The sequence below is a fragment of the Magnolia sinica genome, chromosome 16, assembly GCF_029962835.1.
Source record: "Magnolia sinica isolate HGM2019 chromosome 16, MsV1, whole genome shotgun sequence".
In the NCBI taxonomy this organism is placed as follows: Eukaryota; Viridiplantae; Streptophyta; class Magnoliopsida; order Magnoliales; family Magnoliaceae; genus Magnolia; species Magnolia sinica.
Genome location: NC_080588.1, coordinates 14,634,850 through 14,656,934, shown reverse-complemented (window position 1 = coordinate 14,656,934; position 22,085 = coordinate 14,634,850). Strand labels below are relative to the sequence as shown.

Sequence of the window (22,085 nt, the reverse complement as noted above, 5' to 3'; positions counted from 1 at the left end):
GGCCCCACATGGGAACCACCATGCTGTATGCCTTCATCTACACCATCTAGGTATTTGGACGGTGGAAACCCACCTGAATGCATGGATTTTATCTAACACCGTCCATTCGTTTGGGACGTGGGCCCCATGGCCATGATGTATGTGTTTTATGCACACCTTCCAGGTGTGGGCCCACCCCACACGTGTGACACATGTGGGTAGGTGGGACCCACCTTGATGCATCTGTTGTATTCCCACTGTCCAGTTTATTGGATGGTGCGACCCACCTTTGATGTCTATCTTACATCCAACCGTCCATCTGGACATGGGCCACCTTGATGTATATCTCCACCACCCACTGCTGTATGGAGTCCAGCATGATGCATGTGTTTCAGCCAGATCATCCGTCCTAGGCCCTGCACGTGTTGCAATCCACACCGTCCACTGTTTGGGACAGTGGGACCCACTGTAGTGTGTGTTTTATCCTCACTATCCGTCCAAATAGTGGGACTCCACCATGATGGTTGTGTTGCACAGTGTCCATCTGTGGGGCCAGCTATGATGTATTTATTATCCATGCACTACCAAAAAAATGACCAGAGGCTACAAACTATAAAGGTCTATAGCTACGGCTTTAATCTGTAACTAATTAGCTACGGATATAATTCGTAGCTAAAACTGTAGCTAACTCAATAGGACTTTATTAGAGACTGACGATGCTTAAGGGGCTCCATGGGACCCATTGAAATATATTTATTTTATCTAATTGGTCCATCAATTTTGAAAAATTATTTCAGTAAATGAGCCCAATAATTAGAAAGATCAAAAGTCTAAGTGGACCACACCATGAGAAAGAATGAAAAAATAAATTTATATCATTAATATGTGGTGTGGTCCACCTAAATCTTAGATCCGACTCATTTTTTGGATAAATCCTAAAAATGAGCCGTTAAAATGAATGGACGGAGTGGATAATTAACATACACAACGGTGGGCCCCACAAGTCTTAAAATAAATCACCCCTAAAATTTCATCTGCGCACTTCTCCCCCACACCTCTCCCGCGCACCCTATTTCACAAAAGGAAATCCCTCTCTCTCTCTATCGCCCGCCCGCGACTCACCCTCCCTCGCCCTCTCTCTCTCTCTCTCTCTCTCTCTCTCTCTCTCGCACTCAGCCCTCTCTCGATCTCTCGCGTTGCCTCACCCTCTCTCTATCTCTCAGCCCCACTTCCCTCTCTGTTTCCCAACCTTTCTGTCTCTCTCGCTAGGATTTTCAAAACCCCCTTTCGTTGCAAGAAGGAGAAGAAGAAGGAGAAGGAGAAGGAGAAGAAGAACGGTTAGTCTCTCTCTCTCTCTCTCTCGCACTCAGCCCTCTCTTGATCTCTCGCATTGCCTCACCCTCTCTCTATCTCTCAGCCCCATTTCCCTCTCTGTTTCCCAACCTATCTGTCTCTCTCGCTAGGGTTTTCAAAACCCCCTTTCGCTGCAAGAAGGAGAAGAAGAAGGAGAAGGAGAAGGAGAAGAAGAACGGTTAGTCTCTCTCTCTCTCTCTCTCTCTCTCTCTCTTTGAGATGGATCAAAAATCCCAATGAAGTTTTGATTGATTGTAGCTGCCGATGGCCACTGATGATGTGGGGTATAGGACTCCACATTGTTATTTCTGTTATCATTTTTTTTCTTAAAGAAACCTTGCCACCGATGAAATCACATAAAAGCACATCGTATTTGTGGCGTTTATTCCCACAAAAATGGCAAAAGAAATAATGTTGTGTAGCCCTGGGCCCCACATTTTTACTGGCCGTCGAATGCTGAAATGGATCAAAATATGGTTTCGATGTTTTCTATGCGAAGGGGCCATTAGTTACTATAGATTTGTTATCTCTCATTCTGAGTTAAATTTTTTGCTTTTCATCTTTCTTTCTACGGACATTGTATCGTCCTTAGGTACCATGTATTAGAGGACCTATCTGATACACTACAGAGGACAACTACTTGGATATGGGTTTTATGCAGCTCAGCTCAAACCGTTCAGTTTGTGGGCCTGTGGATGGAGCATAACACTGAAATCAGATTGGTTGGACAGTCCAAATGCCCAGTTGATGCACATTCGTTCGTTGGGTTTGGACTATAGCCTATTATCTCATCTCGACTGTTTATTCGATGATCACCAATCAAGCAGTTAGATCAAGGCACATGGGTCATCTGTCCAATAGCATTATGTATGCATTTAGTTCATTGTATTCTGCCGATGTATCAGGTCATTCCTCTATGGATAATGTTGTAACTCTTATGGGAGTTTCCCTCTGGCGAGCTTAATTTTGGTGCTCTTGATTGGAAACTCCCAGCAATGGTATAGTGTGTTAGGATGTATAGCAGGGTCTATTTCTGATATTTCTTTCTTTTCAATTTTAAAGATGGGAATGCCCCTCCAGAGGAATTTCTGTGTTTTGATTAATGGAAGGACAGTTTCTTTGTACTGTTTGTGGGACTTGTGACAATCACGTGTACTTGGTGGCATAATGCCTTTCATAAATAGAGGGGTTTGGTGGACCACTCCACCTTTTTCTTTTAAAAAAATAAAAAATATTTGATCTGGCTTTCATTGAGTTAGTGTTTTTCTGTGAGGAATTGTGTAATGTGGCATCAGTGCTGTTGAAATAGATGAAATGGGCATCTGGATCTATTTAATTCTCAGCGGACTAATGTCAAATGAGGTGTATGTGTGGTTAGAAGCGTGAACATGACTTAAACAGAGAAGCCTCTTTCCTACTATTTTTCTTTTCTTGTATTCATGTTTATTTAATAAAGATTTTATAAGTACTTGATATATTAGAATTGCATGTGAGACTTTTCATCTATGCAAGCGGTTTAAGATTTTACTTACAAATTACATTATTAATTTATGAGTTTGAGGGTCAAAGTTAGGATGCAAGTCTTAATTACGTTACACAACACATTAATGAAGCATGGAGGAATTACAAGAGAAGATTGACTGCAAAATATATTAAAAACAAGGATCCTATTACTGTGAGAGATAGTCCTGCCCCCCAGGTATCCCTATGGAGGATTGGAGGGTCTTCGTGGATCAACGTACCATCGAGGATTTCAAGAGGGCAAGTGTAAGGAATAAAGTTAATCGGGCCAAGCTAAAAGGACCTGCATGTCTTGGGAGGCACAGCATGGCTGTTACTCACCATAAGATAGTATGTATTTAAAAATAGATATTATAGTTTAAAATTGAATATAAATTTGAATTATCATCATCTAAATCTATTAATGATGTGTATTTAAATGATATGTAATGTGCCAAAGGCGATGGAGAAGAATCTTACCTCTGATGCCGAGATAGGTAGATGTGAGGTCTTCTTAAGAGCCCATACAAGAAAGGACAAAGTTGTCCAGTATCCTGACCTTGCTGTAAGTGCATCCCTCGTACCACTAACTAGTACCCTTATGAAAAGTCTATGTATAACTTTGAATTATATTACATTCATTTGTATTTTTTTCACAGGAAAAACTAGATGAGCTCTATAGTAGCAATCCTGCTTCTAGGATGACCGGCGTGGATGATGCCCTTACAGAGGTACTAATAAAATTTAAAAATTACTTAAGTTTTATGGTAATTATGAATATCCTAATAACTTGATTTACAATGTTTTACAGTTGGTTGGTTCTGACAAAAGAGGGCGAATGCGGAGCCCCTGCTCGTTCAAAGGTTGAGAACGTGACAAAAGACAAAGAGAGCATAACTCAAGAGTTATTTCAGATGAAGAAAAAATTGGTTGATATGACTCAAGATATATTTGAGATGAAGAAAACATTGGCGGATATGCAGAAAGAGGGACATTATACTCAAAATCTCTTATCACCAACAGTCGCTAAATCTGATCAGGCATCGTCGGTATGCAAGTATAAATTTTTTACTATATTGAGCTTACAATTATAAATGCTAACAATACCAATGCCATTTATGTGTAAATGTAGCCGGATATTATATATCGCGGTAAGAGATGCGACTTGCTTGCTTTTGAAAAACGTGGTGTAATTGCTCATGGTGAAGTACACGAAGTTAATCCAAATGTAACTGTCCATTGCAAACCGTTGGAGGATGGAGCTTTTGTTGTTGTCCTGACTGAGGTTATACAACCTAACACTCCTTTGTGGAAAGAAGATGGGTTCGCATCTACACTTGGAGAGGCCGGTCCGGGATCATTTGTGCAATGGGGGAAAGAGGATTTGAGAATTCAATAATTTGAACAAATTTGGTACTCTATAATTGAACATGTGTAGTGTGTATTTTGAACTAATTTTGAACGTGTAGTGTGCATTTTGAACTAATTTTGAACTAATTTGGCACTTTATATATATATATATTGAATGAATTTTGTACTCTATATTTGAACGTATTTATAGTTTTAGGCTCCATTTGGTCATCACATTAGTATTTATAAAAATATTTTTTTTGAAAACCAAATGGAGCCTAAGCCCTTTTTTAACTCCGCCAATACAACTCCTTGCATTGCTGGTCCCAAGCCTAGGTAAAGGAGGAGGGAGAAGGGCTTTAAAATGAGATCATTAACTATGGAGGAGATCCTGAAAATGCAGTGAGTATCTCTAGTTTTATGGTTTTACTTGTACATTCCTGTATTGATTACTTAAGCATGACAATTATGCACATTCTTTCAGGTGAATGTTGCATGTGGGAGGATTAGAGCTGCATGATATCTGTGTTGTAATATCGTGTGTTGTAATTATAGTTATCTATAATAGTAATTTGTTCATTATAGTGCATTCACAATAGTTATCATTGTGGTTACAGTTATTCATTATGTGACAGGTTTTTAGGTGAGATGAACGAATTTCAAAATAAAATAGTCTGCGGTTTTGAGAAGTGATTCCCAGGATGTATGTATGTTTCAGGGGCCATCCGTACCTTGGAAGCATACAATGGAATGTAAGGAAAACCCTCGAGTTCCCTTCTTTGAATCATGAAATGGTATTTATACTCTTTTCATTGAGTGATGAATTGCCATACTTTTAAATTTGTTCACATGGGTTCTGGTAGAGACTATTGTGGTGTTCCTTATTCTGGTAGAGACTATTGTGGGTTCTGATGAGTAAAACACTTTGACAATGTTTTGTAGATAAAAAATATATACTTCTATCTGATATGCTCTTTCTTTTTCTACTTTTTTTGTGTGTTCAGAAATTGCTGATTTCCACAGTTGAATTAGGGTTTTTTTTTTCTCTATTTCTGCTTGGAATTTAGCTTCAGATCTTCTTTGATGGAATATTTTTCATTTTTCGATCTTGTTTTAGGTGGGATATATAAATCTTTACTGTTTTATTTGTTTTGACGGAAAAAAAAAAGATCATAGAATTAGCAAACTTTATAATGTGATTTCCAAGTTTAAGAAAATGTAGCGAGGATTTGAGTAATGTTTTAAATTTTCACTGCATTTGAATGATTTACTACTATTGTATTGTAGGTTTAGCTCCAACATTTTTATGCATTTACTGCCAAGAATCATCCAATCTTATAAGAGTTAGTGAGAGTTAACAACTACAATGCCTTCTGTTTATGGTTATTTAATGGTGAGCTGATCTGAGTAATCATTTGAGAAATGCAGGTTCGGGGTTGGACGTTCACAATATTTGCTAGATCATGAAATTTTGACGAGGTATGTTTGATTCCTTTGGCTATTGTTTGAATCTTTTGCTGAATTGGAAGATGTAGGTTTGGATTTGTGGAAAACATTTTTTTTTGTTTATTTTCTTTTTCTTTTTAAAATTTTCTTGGAACCCCTGGTTTGATGGAAAATAAAAACACAATTTTCAGAAGAAAAGAACTGATGAAAGAAAAGAAGTGTGATGTTTCTTTTGGATGACCTGCTCTTGTTAAAGGGTACAGAAAGACGTGTGGATTTTGGCATTGGTGTAGATTGGTGTGGGTTTTCACGAGCTTGGAGTGGGTTTCAATTCGTCTTCTAGAGCATGATGCCTGATAAATTTCTATTGCATTGCCAGGAAATGTCAAGTAAGTCTTATGGGATTATCATTTTGTTACCATTCAGTTGAATTGAGGATGTAAAGGACAGGCTGGCTCTTATATCTTTATCATATAGATTTTGCACTAGCTAAGTGAAACACCATAAACGGTTATGGGGATGATAGAAATGTCACTGGAATGGTATTCCATTTGTTTATGGTTTGTTTGTTTAAACTAATCCTTCGTTTAAAAAAAATGCTAACTATCCTGACCTAGACTAGTCATCACTAGCCATGTAGTATTTTTTTGATTGAAGTTATCCAATGGAACTTTTCTTTTGTTTGTTTGTTTGTTTGTTCTTTTTTTAAAAAAAATTAATTTTTTTATTTTTTATTTTTGTGATTTGCTGATGCGTCAAAATTGGGTTGACATGGGCGAATGTATTTCAAGCTTTGATTGTCCAATTCATAGGTCACCTCTTGATGGATCGTAGCCTAAATGTGGCAGTTGCCGGATTATCATATTTATCATTCACCCAACTCCTGGCTGTTCAATAAGGATCCACAAAACACCACTGATCGGATAGTTAAGAGGCATCTAAATTGCATGAATCGCAAGCCTTATCCAAGAAGCAAACTGATATTGGATGGTCCAGATGAATGAGCATGTTGTCTCATGAACATTAATGTAGTTCACCTGCATGGTGGATGTTAGAAAACCCCTTTCTTATACATACATCTTCTTGATTTGGATTTTCTAGTTCATACATACATGGGGTGAAGTAATTAAAATGAGAGTCCTTACATATTGATTATGTGAATTCTTCTCATGTTCTTTTACTTTTGCAGGTTGCCTGACATTTATGTGTGTTAATGTAGATTGTCAATTTGATGGGCTACCACACGGATTGTGGATGGCCAGAGCTCAGAAAGCAAGTTGATTGCCTGTCATGGTCATCCTTTTAGTGGCCTGAAAAATGAGAGCACTTGTGTATGGCAACCGAGACTATCAGCTTGGTGGCTACCACATGGATCATGGATGGCTGGACCTTAGAATGTAACTCAATCAGACTCATAGTCATCTGATTAGTTGCCTAAAAGGGAGATGGTTAGCTCAAATAATGAGCAGCAGTCTCCATTCAGCTGCAAAACTCGCGACAATTGGATGGTCAGAGATGTTTAGTCGCGGTAAAAATTCAGAGGAGAGTATGTTGAGTTTTCTCAGCCGTTGCTTTCGTCGATCCTAGGAGAGTCGTCGGTTGATTCAGAAACATCCGGCTGTAATTCCACTCTGTCAGTCTGTTTTTTGCTATTTTTACAATACACGAAGTGGTTGTTGAGGTCGAGCTCGCGTCTGGAATTTGGAGCGTATGATGGAATCGAAGACGAATACTCTGACGAATTTACGGTTAGATCTTCGATTTCCATAAAATTTCTTTATTTTTTTTAGTTGTTTTGTATTTATATTGTCTAAAATGATATTGTAATTTTTAGCTTTTGAGGTTCAAAAATGAAGAGCATGAAGAGAGCTACAAAAAGCTCAGGAACGGGGAGAGGAGACACGAGTATCGGCACGACTATGCCAAGGAATACGGCCTAACAATAGAGTATAGAGATGTCATGCTCTAGCAGTGGCTGCTGACGGTGAACTAGATAATCGAGGTGAGGGACTCTCGAATCACGTTTTCTTAACAATATTCTATGAGAATCTAAAAAATTGGCTGATATGCAACTGATATGCAACTCAGTGACTATCAATTGACAAATGGCAGATTGAATGTTTCATTGGATTTTCTTGACATAATGGCAGTTGCCGAAATGTAATTCGAATGCTTGCCTAATGGATATTTTCTTACCTAAATTGGTAGGTTCGATGTCATACGACACAATTTAATTGCAGTTGGATGTTTAGTTGGCATTCACGTAAATGTTACTTTCTATGATATTTCTATGTTTGTGCAAAAGGCTTTAGCCTCAGTTTTTAACCTTTTCAGCCACAGTTTTGAACTGAGGTTAAAGCCCCCTTTTCTTGTAGTGAATGATGATCAACACTGATTAGGCCTATTTTTGTGTAAATGATGTCGATTGTCCATATTAAAGGCCATTAATCAAATGGTTGGGTATTGGTCGAATTATGCGATCTTTTCCCACAAAAAATGAGTCAGACCTAATGAACAGACTAAATCAATGAATCGACCTATGTTAGTGTCCCCATAAGAATACTTTATAACTTGTTGTGCTAAGAAAGCATAAGAGCATCTCTTCATATTCTAAATGTAGTTTTCCTGATAGAAGTTACTTTCTAACATAGGCAATCGATAGGCTGGACTGATGGTTATTCAAGCATACCATATGGTAGGTGATCCAGACTCATTTGCAATTGAATTGTGCACTGAATCTGAGAATTAGATGTGGATTCTGCATTCTATCTGCTCTCATGGTACAAACTCTCCATTCTAAGAATTGGATGTGGATTCTGCACTGAATCTGAGACTAGAAACCCCTTAAACTCTGTGTGTGTGTGTGTGTATTAACATTGGTGTGATGAGTATTTACTAGTGATTGGGAACCAACCTGAGCCTTACTTTTTAGTTCACAGGCTGGTTGGCTAGTCCTGGACTCAGGTCTTCATTAATACCACCACATTTATGGGCACCTCAACATGCACCATACATATGGCCATTGTTTTTTTTTTCTCCTTCCCAGACTACTATTTCTTGGAGATCTAGGAAGTTTTTAGTAAAGGCGTGCATACTAGTGCTGCTATTACCAACTTACCCTCGAAATTTCAGTTTTGCCACACTGCACTTGTGGTACCAGGTACCCATATCCATATCTGTATTTTAGTACCACCATTGAGTAAATAATCACTCAAATTGAAAGGAGGATAGCTATAAGACTAGCATGATTTATGGGACACAGTTGGATCTTTTAACCATGTTCCGGGCATTCCCCGTCAGAGCTTTTCTAAGCTGACATGCATGTGCAAGTCAGCTAATGCATGCACCTCCATATATGCCAGCTCGGCACATAGGTAAAATATCCAAGCCCCACTCATCATGTGGATGCATAGATGCTACTAGTGAAAGATAAAGGTGGCCTGCTCAGTAGTTGTGCCATGATATTAGAAATAAGTGGATGTGTGAGAAAACTTCAGACAGGTCTTTCACAGCTATACATTCATTCAGTTGATTGTGGCTCGACTAGAGGATTGACCTAATTCTTGGGATACGGAATCTATAGTTTACCCTTCTGATGGATGGGTTGGATATTACACTTGTCTGCCATGCCAGCATGTGGTAGTATGTGCATTAGCTCACTTATACATGCATGTGAGCTTAGCAAACCTCTTTCCCTTCCTCAGCTGGGCTCTACCAAGAAGGTGCAAATTTCTAGCAGGCGGTGAATCTGCTTCTGAACATCATTAGATCATTTTCTGATGGTGATCTTTTCTCTATATAACGTGATGCACTGTATACCCTAGAAACTATCTAGAACTCGAGGCATTGCCACTAATCACTGGCATGTCCTACTTGTAGTTGACAAGCAAATGGAGATTTTCTTTTCATGATGGTCAACTCTACTTGTACATTTTTCAGGTCATAGATACTCGTGGTCAGTATCTATTCCACTTGGGAAGTGGGTACTTGTGCTACCGATGGTCCTCGTTGCGGAAATTGTCCAGATGTTTATTTTGGCCCTACAAACCATATGGTGAGACCATTCCTTTTGTGTCAATTTCATTCCTCTTTGATTTTTTATTAATTCATTAAGAATAAAAAAGAAAATGTTTATACATGATGCACTTCTTTCACATTGTCTTTCTTTCCCCCAATGGTCACTCCGATTTATGAATGCCATGACTATTTGTAGAATGATGGAATATACGAAGCTGTTGCAGGAAGTGACTTTGTCATTATTAGAGTTGCATTTCGAGACAACTCTTCAAAGTACTACATAAATGACCGTGGAAGTAATTTTACAGAGGTCACTAAGAAATTGAAAGGAAAAGGAGTGGACTTGGATAACAATCGGTTTTTGATTCTTCAGGTGAGTGATGGGCTGATGGCTGAAAAAGGCCTATTTACTTGGGAAAAAAATATCATACCATCAAAATATATCTTTTCTTTCAATTCTTTATCATTGAAATTTCAGGGTGAAGTCGAGAAAATTTCTCTAATGAAGTCAAAGATTTATATTTTTAGCATTATTGTAATTGTAATTGTATTTAATTGAATGAAGGATTGTAATTAAATGAATGAATGATTGTAATTGAATGAATGAATGATTGTAATTGATTGTAATGGAATGAATGAATGATTATGCAGGTGGTAATTGAATGAACAAATGATTATATATATATATATATATATTTTTTTTTTTTAATATACGAAATAGCTACGGATATTGACCGTAGCCAGTAATCTGACAGCTGTAGCCATTTTAAAATTTGGTATATTGCTACGGACTTTTAGCTATAAATAATATCCGTAGCTGTTTATGGTTATCGCTACAAGTATAATTGCTACGGATTATATCTGTAGCTGTTGTAAACTATAGCGACGGATTAAATCCGTAGCTATAGGTTCCAGACCTATTGTTACGGCACCTACGACTACGGTCGTGCCATGGACATGCTACGAACTAGAACTGTAGCCATAGGTCTATGGCTACGGATTTTATCCATAACCTTTGCCCATTTTTCTGGTAGTGATGATGTCCAATTATGTGGACCCCACCAGCAATTCAGTTGTTGTGTCAACGTCAACAAGTTCTGTGGGCCTGATCATGGGTATGTGTTATGTCACAACCGTCCAGTCCATTGGACATGGACCCCACCTTAATGAGATGTATCTATGGCCCATTTGGTGCGGCCCATTGATGTGGCCGACTGGATGTACATGAGACCCATTGATGCGGCCGACTTGATGTGTATGAGGCCCATTAGTGCGGCCTGTTGATGCGGCCTACTTTTTGTATTTGAAGCCCATTGTGATATGTGAGGCCCATGTGCAAGGCCCATTGTAATGTATTCCCGGCCCATTTGGTAAGGCCCAATGAGATGTATTTTTGGCCCACATGGCGTGGCCATTGTGATGTTTCTTTAGCCCACTTAATGAGGCCTATTATGATGTGCATTAGGCCCACGGGTTGTAGCCTGTGTGATGCATCTATGGCCCATGTGCAGGGCCCATCTGTTGTGTATATGCAGCCCACAAGTGAGACCCGATGTGATGTATTTATGGCCCATGTGCCGAGGCCCATTGTCATGTATATGTAGCCCATGAGTGAGGCCCGATGTGATGTATTTATGGCCCATGTGCCATGGCCCATTGTCAGGTATATGCAGCCCATGAGTGAGACCCGTAGTGATGTGTATTAGGTCCTTGTGTGATGTCATGGGCCCACTATATGTTTGGCATTATGTGGACCATTCCTTGGGAGCAATGTTGGTTAAATGGCCACATTGATGGTCGATGATGGTTAAACGTCTACATTGTGACCTTCCCTTAGGCCTTGTTCGGCCGATCATCAAGGCCGATTCCGATTGTCGAGGCCGAGTATTAAGGTCGATTCCGATTTGTTGAGGCCAATTAGATAGGTTGATTCTGATTGTCGAGGCCGATCGTGATTTGTAGAGGCTAATTGTTGATGAGGGTCGAATATTGCATATTAGACCCTAATCGAGGCTGATTCCGATTGCCAAGGCCGATTCTGATTGTCAAGGCCAAGTATTGAGGCCGATTCCGATTGCCAAGGCTGATTGTATAGGCCGATTCCAATTGTTGAGGCCGAGTATCGAGGTCGATTCTAATTTGTCGAGGTCAATTGTATAGGCTGATTTCGATTGTCGAGGCCAAGTATCGAGGCCGATTCTGATTGCCAAGGCCGATTCTGATTGTCGAGGCCAAGTATTGAGGCCGATTCCGATTGCCGAGGCTGATTATATAAGCCGATTCCAATTGTTGAGGCCGAGTATCGAGGTCGATTCTAATTTGTCGAGGTCAATTGTATAGGCTGATTTCGATTGTCGAGGCCAAGTATCGAGGCCGATTTCGATTTGTCGAGGCCAATTTCGATTATCGAGGCCAATGCCGATTTGTTAAGGCCAATTGTATAGGCCGATTCCGATTGTTGAGGCCGAGTATTGAGGCCGATTCCGATTGTCGAGGCTGATTGTATAGGCCGATTCCAATTTATCGAGGCCGATTGTATAGGCCGATTCCAATTGTCGAGGCCAAGTATCGAGGTTGATTCCAATTGTTGAGGCCTATTATATAGGCTGATTCTAATTGTCGAGGCCGAGTATCGAGACCAATTTCGATTTGTCGAGGCCAATTGTATAGGCTGATTCCGATTGTCGAGGCTTAGTCCAATTGACGAGGCCGATTCTTTTAGTCGAGGCTGATTCCGATTGACGATTTCGACTGTTGAGGCTGTGTCTGATTGACAAAGGCGATTTCATATGTCGAGGCTGATTTCGATTGTCGATTCCGATTGTCGAGGCCGAGTCCAATTAACGAGGCCGATTCCATTAGTCGAGGACGAGTCCGATTGACGAGGCCGATTCTGTTAGTTCAGGCTGATTCTATTAGTTGATTTCGATCATCGATTCCATATGTCAAGGCCGATTCTGATTGTCGAGGTTGATTCTGATTGTCAAGGCTGATTCCGAGTATCGAGGCCGATCCTGAGTATGTGACAGCATAGTATCATGAGACATGCCCATACGCATCATCTACATGTTTGATTATGAGATATGGTTGGGCATTGCATATGACAGGTTGTTTATGGGACTCCCTGATAGGCAGAGTTGCCCCACATGAGCGCACGGTATGCGTAGGATTGATGCATGATTGGACTATGTGACTCATGCATCTTACATTGCGTGTTGTGATTACTCTATGCCCTAGTAACATCAGGGTCGTAGCCTTCACAGGCATATTATAGATGGCCAGATGGGACACCAAAAATCTATTCTACATGCGGTGATATAGATATCTTTGGGTGAATATCCCTAAACCCTCTTGGTTCTAGAGGTTGCTCCAACGACTAGACCGAGTGGATGCATGAACGCATGGGGGCCGTATACCATTAGGCTGCGTCTTCCATTGTGTCGTGGTCGGTTGGAAGGGGGTGTGGCCTTACTTTCCCAAGAGGAGGGGGCAAAGCTAGGCTGCGTTTGACTAGCTCGAGGAATGAGTCCGCTATCGACGAGCCGGGCCCAATATTGGCAGGCGAATAATGAGGTCTCTTCCACTCACCTTGTTGGGCGCGATGGGGCGGCAATCTTGTTTGGAGTGTAATAGATCCCGGCGATGATTCCAAAGATGAACTGTACTAATATGTGGACTTATTGAGTAGGAGTTATATACTTATTCATTCATTCATTCACTATCCACTCGGGTTGGTGGTGCGCAACTATTTGTTATGTGTACCTTTGCAATTGTCAGGATTTCAGTTGGGGCGCGTGACTAACCTGAGATTAGGAGTTTACACATTGAGTCTGACTATCCAAATTTAGGTATGGGACTGGTTTGGATAGAAGTCCCTTGTGATGGACCCCATAGCCTGCGATACTACGTACTATCATCCCGACTTCACACTTTAGCATGGTCATTCCATTCGCACCGCATATTGTATTACATCTGTGGCATATGACATTTTGGGTTACTGTGTTTCTGCATTTATATAGTCTAGATATGGCTGACGGTATTTGTGAGCTTATCAAGAATTGTATATTGCATTGCATCCTCGGCATCTGATATTTGACTCTTTATGACTCCTCATTTGCATAGCTGATCTGTAATGCGTACTCTGATATTGTTTGACTCATGGACTTGTCAGTATTTCCACTGTACTTTGATATCATATAATTCATGATCTTAGCAGTATTTCCTATATTGTATGATTACGGAGTTGTGTTAAATACTTGGCACTTACCTTGTGCACACACTTTCACCACCCACTAATCTTTTTATAAGCTTATGCACGATAAATGCATGCAGGTAGTGTTCGGTTGCAGTAGGGTTGAGCATGGAGCGTGCAGCGGTCTTCTGGAACTTTGATTTTCGACATATGTATTTTCCTTTCAGCATTGTATTCAAATGTTTATATTAGTGGATATGTGATGATGATGTTGCCTTTATGATTTGGGTATACTTGTGGTTATGCTTATTATGAGTTAAATGTACATTGAAAAATCCTCCTTGCAGGATCTCAGGATCGAAATCTGGCATATGGGCGCTAGGACCCGAGAATGGAGTACTACGGAGGCTATAAGAACCAGATTCGGTGATCGGGATTCCTGTGAATCCGATTTTCAGATTTGGGGTGTGACATAGAGGGTGGTGAAAGTATGTGCAAATGGTAGAAATGCAAGTTTGCAATATCAAAGTAATGAGGAAATGCCGGTAAGTCCATGAATGTCATCAGCCGTACTAAGGCTATGCGATGCAAGACATGAGTGCTATCAGCCATATCAAGACCATGCGATGCAAGGAGTGAATGATGTCGGCCATACCAAGGCCATGCAATGCAAGATGTAACTCAAGCATACCACTCATCATTCGAATCCATATGTAAATGCAGTTCATAGCTAGAGCATCAAATATCAGTATAGTTCTCACTCTAAGTAAGCACCGGTGTCTAGTACACTCTACACCAGCTTGCTGCCCCTATCCGAGCGCATAACTGGGTGAGTGGAAGAGACCTCACTATTCGCCTGCCAATATTGGGCCCGGCTCATCGATAGCGGACCTATTCTTCAAGCTAGTCAAACTCAACCTAGAAATTGCCCCCTCACTCAGGCGGGTAAGTTCACACCCATTTTCAATCGACCACGACACAGTGGGAGATGCGGCTATTGGTATACAGCCCTCGCACGCTCATGCATCGACTCGGTCTAGACATTAGAGTCATCCACTAGTACATCGGGTTTAGGAATTTTCACCCAGGGACATGTATGGCGCCCCGATGCTAGAAACAGTGTTTTTGATATCCAATCCGGCCACCCACGATGTGTTTGTGAAGGCTACAGCCCTAATGTCGCTAGGGCACACCATAATCACAATCACACAAATGCAAATGTGCATGAGTCATGCAGTCCAATCATGCATCAATCCTGCGCATATTGTGCGCTCATGTGGGGTAACTCCGCCTATCAGGGAGTCCCAAAAACCACCTGCACTATGACATATGTAATGACCAATCACATCTCATAACAAATATACAGATGATGCGTATGGGTATGTATCATGATGCTATGCTATCACAAACTCATGATCGACAACGGTAGTCGGTATCGGCAATCTGCACTGATAATCATCATCGATAATCAACCTCAACGCAAGGCGGTGTTCATAGATGGACGGCTGATGATGTATCAGTTAAAATCAATGGGGCCCAAGCGTTTGGGTTAACCCACTAGAGAATGATGAGAATGGGCCTAACAAGGCCTAAGGGAAGGTCACAATGTGGACGTCCAACCATCATTGCCCATCAATGTAGACCTTTAACCAACATTGCTCCTAAGGAATGACGCTCATAGGGTCAGTCATATAATGGGCCCACGGCCTCATACAAGGGTCTAATATACATCATCATGGGCCTCGATTATGGGGCATATATGCATCACATTGAGCCTCACTCATGGGCCAATATATATAACATTGGGTCGTATCAAATGTGCCGAATTAAATGGGCCGAGTTGAATGGGCCGAGTCAAATGGGCTGAATCAAATAGGCTAAGTCGAATAGGCCGAGTTGAATGGGCCAATCAAATGGGCCAAGTCAAATGGGCCGATTCAAATGGGCTAAATCAAATGGGCCAAATTAAATGGGCTAAGTTGAATGGGCCGAGTTGAATGGGCCGATCGAATAGGCTGAGTTGATGGGCCGATCAAATGGGCCGAGTCAAATGAGCCAAATCAAATGGGCCGAATCAAATGGGCAGAGTTGAATGGGCCAAATCAAATAGGTTGTTTATCCATAGTTAGAGATCATTATAGAGCATAAAAAATGAATCATATCCAAAGGATCATCTGGACCATACCACTAATGGCAGTGGTGATAATGATTCCCACAGTTAAAAATTTAGAGGGCCCACCATAGCATTTATTTCCCATCCAGTCTGATCATAAGGTCACAAAGACCTGAACAGTGAGGAAAAACAAATATCACATTGGTCCAAAACTTCTGTAACCCAAAGGGGTGCAATGGTAGACGTTCAATTCCACTGTTTTCTACAGTGGGGTCTGCATGATACTAGATCTACCTTATTTTCAATCCCAAGCCTTGAGACAAGATCGCCAGATGAATGGACGGTTGGTTGGATCACATACATCAGGGGTGGGGTCCATGTGCATGTCCAATGAATAGACGGTCTAGACATTGCATAGGCATTAGATGGCCCCACATCCTTGCTGCTACACGTGCAACAGTCCCACGTGTGGGGTCCCACCATCCTTTGGTGTGGATGGTGTGGATAAAACACATACATCGGGCCTCATGGCACCATCCAGACCCACCTGGACGGTGCAGATCTTCTTATAATTTAAAGGTGGGTCCCACGTGGGAGTGGCCCACCAAAGCAATATTTTATAGTATATAATATTATATATTATATAGTTAAATATAATATAATTATATATATATACACATACACACACACACACACACCTTATATACACAAAGAGGAAGTGGCTGCTCACCGTCCAGATCCATCTGGACGGTGCAGATCACCTATGTTAAAGGTGGGTCCCACGTGGGAGGGTGGCCCATAATAATCATGCATATATATTAATATAATATTAAAGTATTATATATAATATATTAGATATTAACATCCAACCCAGCGTCCAACAGCAGGGGTGTTAGACGGTCTAGATTCATAATCCCATACTATCAAGGTGGGACCACGTGGTGGCCCACCGGATATTTATTATAATATATATCTTATATTATATATATATATATATATTATATATCATATATATTATATAAAATAAAAAAAAGGGGGGTTAGGTCTAGTGTGTGGGACTTCCCACTGTCCCAACAGTGGACGGTGTGGATCTTCACCTATAATATGGGGGGCCACACCGTCTGATGAACGAAGTAAATATAACACATATATTAGTGGGGTCCACTCCATCATAAGGGGGGGGAGGAGAGAGAGAGAGAGAGAGAGAGAGAGAGAGAGAGAGAGAGAGAGAAACGTGAAGGGGAGGGACCCGCCACTATTGGACCCTCCCTTATATAATGCATTCATCATGCGGGTCCCACAACAAGTGGGCCCTTAAATCAAGAATCAACGGTGGATCACCCACCTATTGGCCTCCTTCTTTAGCTCCTTGGACTCCTATGCTCCTTGCTTTCAACTTTGATGGAGGTTGATGGAGATTGGAAGGTTGAGATGGGAGATGAGAGAGTGGGAAAATGGGCCACACTTGGCTTTGGGAGAGCTTGGGGAGTTTGGACGTTGGAAGCTCTCTTGGGAGTTTAGAGATTAGTTAGAGAAAAAGAGAGAGAGAGAGAGGTGATGGATTGATAAGAGATGGAGTGATGGGTGATGGGTGATGGGTGGAGTGATGGAGTTGTAAGAAAGGAATGGGTGGAGAGAGAGAGAGAGAGAGAGAGTTGACTTTGGGAATGGGAAAGGGATGGATTGCTTGTACTTGTGGTATGATGTCTACTTGACTTTATTGATTAATTGATTAATTGATTGATTGATTGGATAGGTCGTAAAGATTCTCTCGCAATTCGCACGTGCGGCGTTTTCCTTGAAATGAATATGGGCCCACATCTTCTGGCTCGGGTATTGGATCGGCACGCGAGTCACGACATTGGAACCGCAGCGATGGTGCGGTCACTAAGGTTTAAGTTTCGGGTCAAGCCGACTTCGGTATGCATGACTCGGCTTAGGATCGTGCTCAAATGTCGAATACAGGTCAAGGGTTGTCGAAATTCGACCGGGAGGACCGTGGAAGCCTATGGAACGGTATGAACTAAGATACAGGTCTTACATCTCATCCCCAAATGTGACTGACCCACAATCAAAGTTTGAATAATCGTAAAAATGAGTTTGATCTCCAGTCATGTGTCTGAAGAATCCACTATCGAGATACCATTTAGAACTATTGCTAGCCTTAAGAGAGTATAAATCACTAGGCAATTGTTCTAACTATTTTTATGTTTGATAGTACTCAATAGTTTAGGAGTGTCAGTAATCAATTGGTTTTGGGAATTCGCAGTGTTATCTTTTGCACCCTCTAGTCTTACTTTAATGGCCATAACTTCACAACTTCAGTCAAGATCACTCTCTAGGTGGTTAAGCCCTTAAGAGAGACCCGCTCTGATACTAATTAAAATTTCGGTAACACCGCTATAGTAGAAGTCGGAATATGTCAAAGTGTCCTAGAGGGGGGTGAATAGGACTTTATATACTTTTCTTCAATAACTAAAAATCCTATTAATCCTAATCTTGATCTATCATGCACTTATCAAGATATACTCATTTAACTCTAATGACTTCCAAGCCAAATACAGGATCTAATCACAAGATTACTCAATATTCAAATAAGATGTAGTAATTTATTTATGATGGATGAACTATGTGATAGTGTGCGTGGGATGTGCTTCTTAGCAATTCTAAACATTCATGTTATCATGTTTTATATAATTATTCAAAGTAAGCATAAGAATTGAATACTCAAAGATCAATCCCAAAAATAGTCATTTATAGTGTTTCGGCTATGTGCTTACTCCACTCCCGGCGGATGCACTCAACCCTTGAGTGTACCAAATTTCATTAATGGAGGTTTTAAATCAGGTTTACCTCTAACTTTTATAACCTACACAAGGTCGACTCTAGGACCGACACAAGGAACCTAGACATGCCTACACAGGGCACAAGTTTATACCCTACACAAGAGCAAAGGTCAATACGAAGCACCTAGGTTTTATGCCCTACACAAGAGCAAAAGATCCACACAAGGAACCTCTGTTTTATGCCTTACACAAGACCTAAGGATCCATACAAGGAACCTGGGTTTAGACCAAACAGGTCAAGGATCCACACAAGGACCCTAGTTTAGGCCACAGAGGCTAAGGATCCACACAAGGACCCTAGTTTAGGCCACACAGGCCAAGGATCTATGTAAAGGACCTAAGTTTATGCCATACATAAGAGCAAGGGTCAACACACAGCACCCAAACGTACTCTCCCGTCGAAGGCCTCCTATGAGGGCTTGAAAGGGTGAGATGTACCTATGACCTAATCCTACAAACAAATGATCAACAGGGTCTCTGGACTCTAATGACCTACAGATAAGTAGATGAACCCCATTTTGTTTGTTGATGAAGATATACTCCCTTGATGACGGAGATTCTTCGGCTTCCTTGATCCGCAACACTGATGATGCTCCAATGCAAGGCAACGGGGATGGGTCAAGGTTTATTGGAATCCACTCTAATAAATGTTAATCATTAAGAAACGGAGTGATACCAAGGTTTTAAGCATTCAAGAGATCTCAGCTCAATTATTTGCCATTAAGATGGTAGCTGGATGATCCTTGAATAAGGAAGTTTATTCACCAATCCACTTTACAGAATATCAATGATGAGGGTGGATTGAAGAATGAACTCCCATGAGAAAAAGGGCCTAGGGTAGGTGATATGCAACTATTCTATCAAGGCTCTCTCTCTTTTTCTCTCTATCAGCAACCAAGAATAAACTCTTCTTATAAACGCAAAAAGTCTTAATGGAAATAAAATTGTCAGAGTTTGACTGAGTTCGATATCATCGAACCTGATTCGATGTCATCAAACATAGAATTTCGATGCCATTGGCTATCCGTTCGATGATATAAACTCAACTGAAAACTATTCTAAGAACTTTTGATCGAAGATCGATGTTATCGAACCTCCTTCGATGTCATCGATATTTGAACTTCGATGTCATTGAATCACTGTTCGATTCCTCGACATGACATTACTTAGAGGTTGCTAGACTTTTTAAAGAAGGCATCGATGACATCGAACCTGGTTCAAAGATATCAAAATTCAAATTCCGATGTCATCGAATCCCAGTTCGATTCCTCGATCTTTTTAGATGATATATTGTGAAAGCTCACTGGACACTTTTTGTCCTCTTTTCGATTTCATCCAGACATTCTCGATGTCATCAAAATTCAAATATCGATGTCACTAAGCCTATCTCGATTCCTCGAACATTTTCACAGATTTTCCTGTTAAGCTTGTTGGACACATTTAGTTTAGATTCGATCTCATCGAACCCATTTCGATATCATCAAATTTTGAATTTCGATGACATCCAAATTAGTTCGATTACTCGGGCAATATCAAAATATTTCCAAAAAGATTTTGCTGGATAATCCTCTAAGTCCTTCGATGATATTGACTAGCCTTCGATGTCATCAATTACTTACTTCGATGTCATCGAAGGTATATTCGATCTATCGAAAATTCTATCCAAATACTTTGTAGTTATTGGACATAAAATGCCTCAATTTAATGTCATCAAAGCCTGTTCGATGTCATCAACATTGAGAACTCGATGTCATCGACAGAAGCTTGATGTCATCGATCTGAGCCGAAAAACTTAGAGAATTTTATTGTTTAAGAATAAGTTTTCAGACTTTTTAACACCTATGTTGTTCTAAGGTTTTTAAGGGTTTATTTACCTAGGTGTTTTAGGACATGGGATGTGAGGCTTAATTTACCTTTGACGGCTCGGAAGACACATCTAGTTAAGGCAATGTTTGAACGATCTTCTTATGGGGCTCACTTGACTCATCAACTCAACCTACACGCTAATTGACAAACTAGGGCACTTTCAAACATTTTGTTTACAAGCCTCTGATACGTAGTACTAGCGTTCTTTAGCCCGAAGGGCATGGCCTTGTAGCAGTAGAGACCTTTATTAGTGACAAAGCTCGTCTTCTACTTGCCGTGAGGGTGCATTGCAATTTGATTGTAACCTGAATACGCGTCCATAAAGCTTAGGAGCTCGTGTCCAGCATACTATTGATGAGCTAGTCGATTCGAGGGAAGGAGAAACTGTCCTTAGGGCATGCTTTGTTCAGGTCGGTGTAATCCACACAGACCTGTTACTTCCCATTGGACTTCTTCACTAGGACAATGTTGGCTAGCTAGTCTGGATAGCATATCTCTTTCATAAAACCTACCTCGAGGAGTTTTCCGACCTCCTCTCCAATTATTATGTATTGCTCTGCTTCGAATGCTCTCCTCTTTTGCTTAACCGGCCTGTGGTTGGGATTGATGTTAAGTTTCTGTACCATCACTTATGGGTCGATGTCGGGTATTTTTTGTGTGACCAGGTGAATATATCAAAATGTCACCGAAGCAGAGTCATGATTTCATTTCACAGTGCCGGGGCTAGAGATGATCTGACCTGAACCATAAAAATGGGGTCGGACTCATCGAGGGGGACGAACATGAGGTCTTCCATCGGGCGTCCTCTTTCATCGGACTCTTCTCAGGGATCGAGGGAAGTAAGGTTCATCGCTTAATGCTTCCTTAATGCTAAGGAGTAGCATTGTTGAGCTTCCTATTGATCGCCTTTGACTAACCTAGTGTTGTGCTCAGTAAAGAACTTCATTGCCAGATGATACATTGATATGACTACCTTTAGGGTGTTGAGTGAGGATCGTCCAAGGATCACATTGTAGATAGAGGGGCAGTCGACTACTAAGAAATCTATCATTATTGTCGCTTGGTTCTTTCCTTCCCCAACAGTGACTAGGAGCGGGATTGATCCTTCTAAGAATACCTTGTCTCCTGCAAACCTGTGCAGAGGCATCTTGACAGGTCAGAGTCGATCTCTCCCGACCGACATCTTATCAAACGCTTCTGCGAAGAGGATATCTGTCGAGCTACTGGTGTCCACCAAAATTTGAAACACTTTGTGGTTGGTTATGGTCATAATCTCATCATGGGGGTGGCAGACATCTCTGACATCCTCCTCGGTAAAGGTTAGGTCATAAGGAGTCATTCTCTGCTCTTTTAAAGGCCTACTGGTGACATGTACTTAATGTTTTGAAACACTCTGGTTGATACTCCAAGCATGGGCCCTCGA

At 40.9% G+C, this 22,085-nt stretch overlaps 1 long non-coding RNA gene across 1 annotated transcript; it reads left to right on the top strand.

Moving 5' to 3' along the window:
* The first annotated feature begins 3,291 nt into the window (after positions 1-3,291).
* Positions 3,292-3,677, top strand: LOC131228699 (uncharacterized). Its single transcript, XR_009163070.1, has 3 exons — positions 3,292-3,397; positions 3,492-3,563; positions 3,644-3,677. It is a non-coding gene; the product is annotated as an uncharacterized LOC131228699 (long non-coding RNA).
* Positions 3,678-22,085: the final 18,408 nt, after the last annotated feature.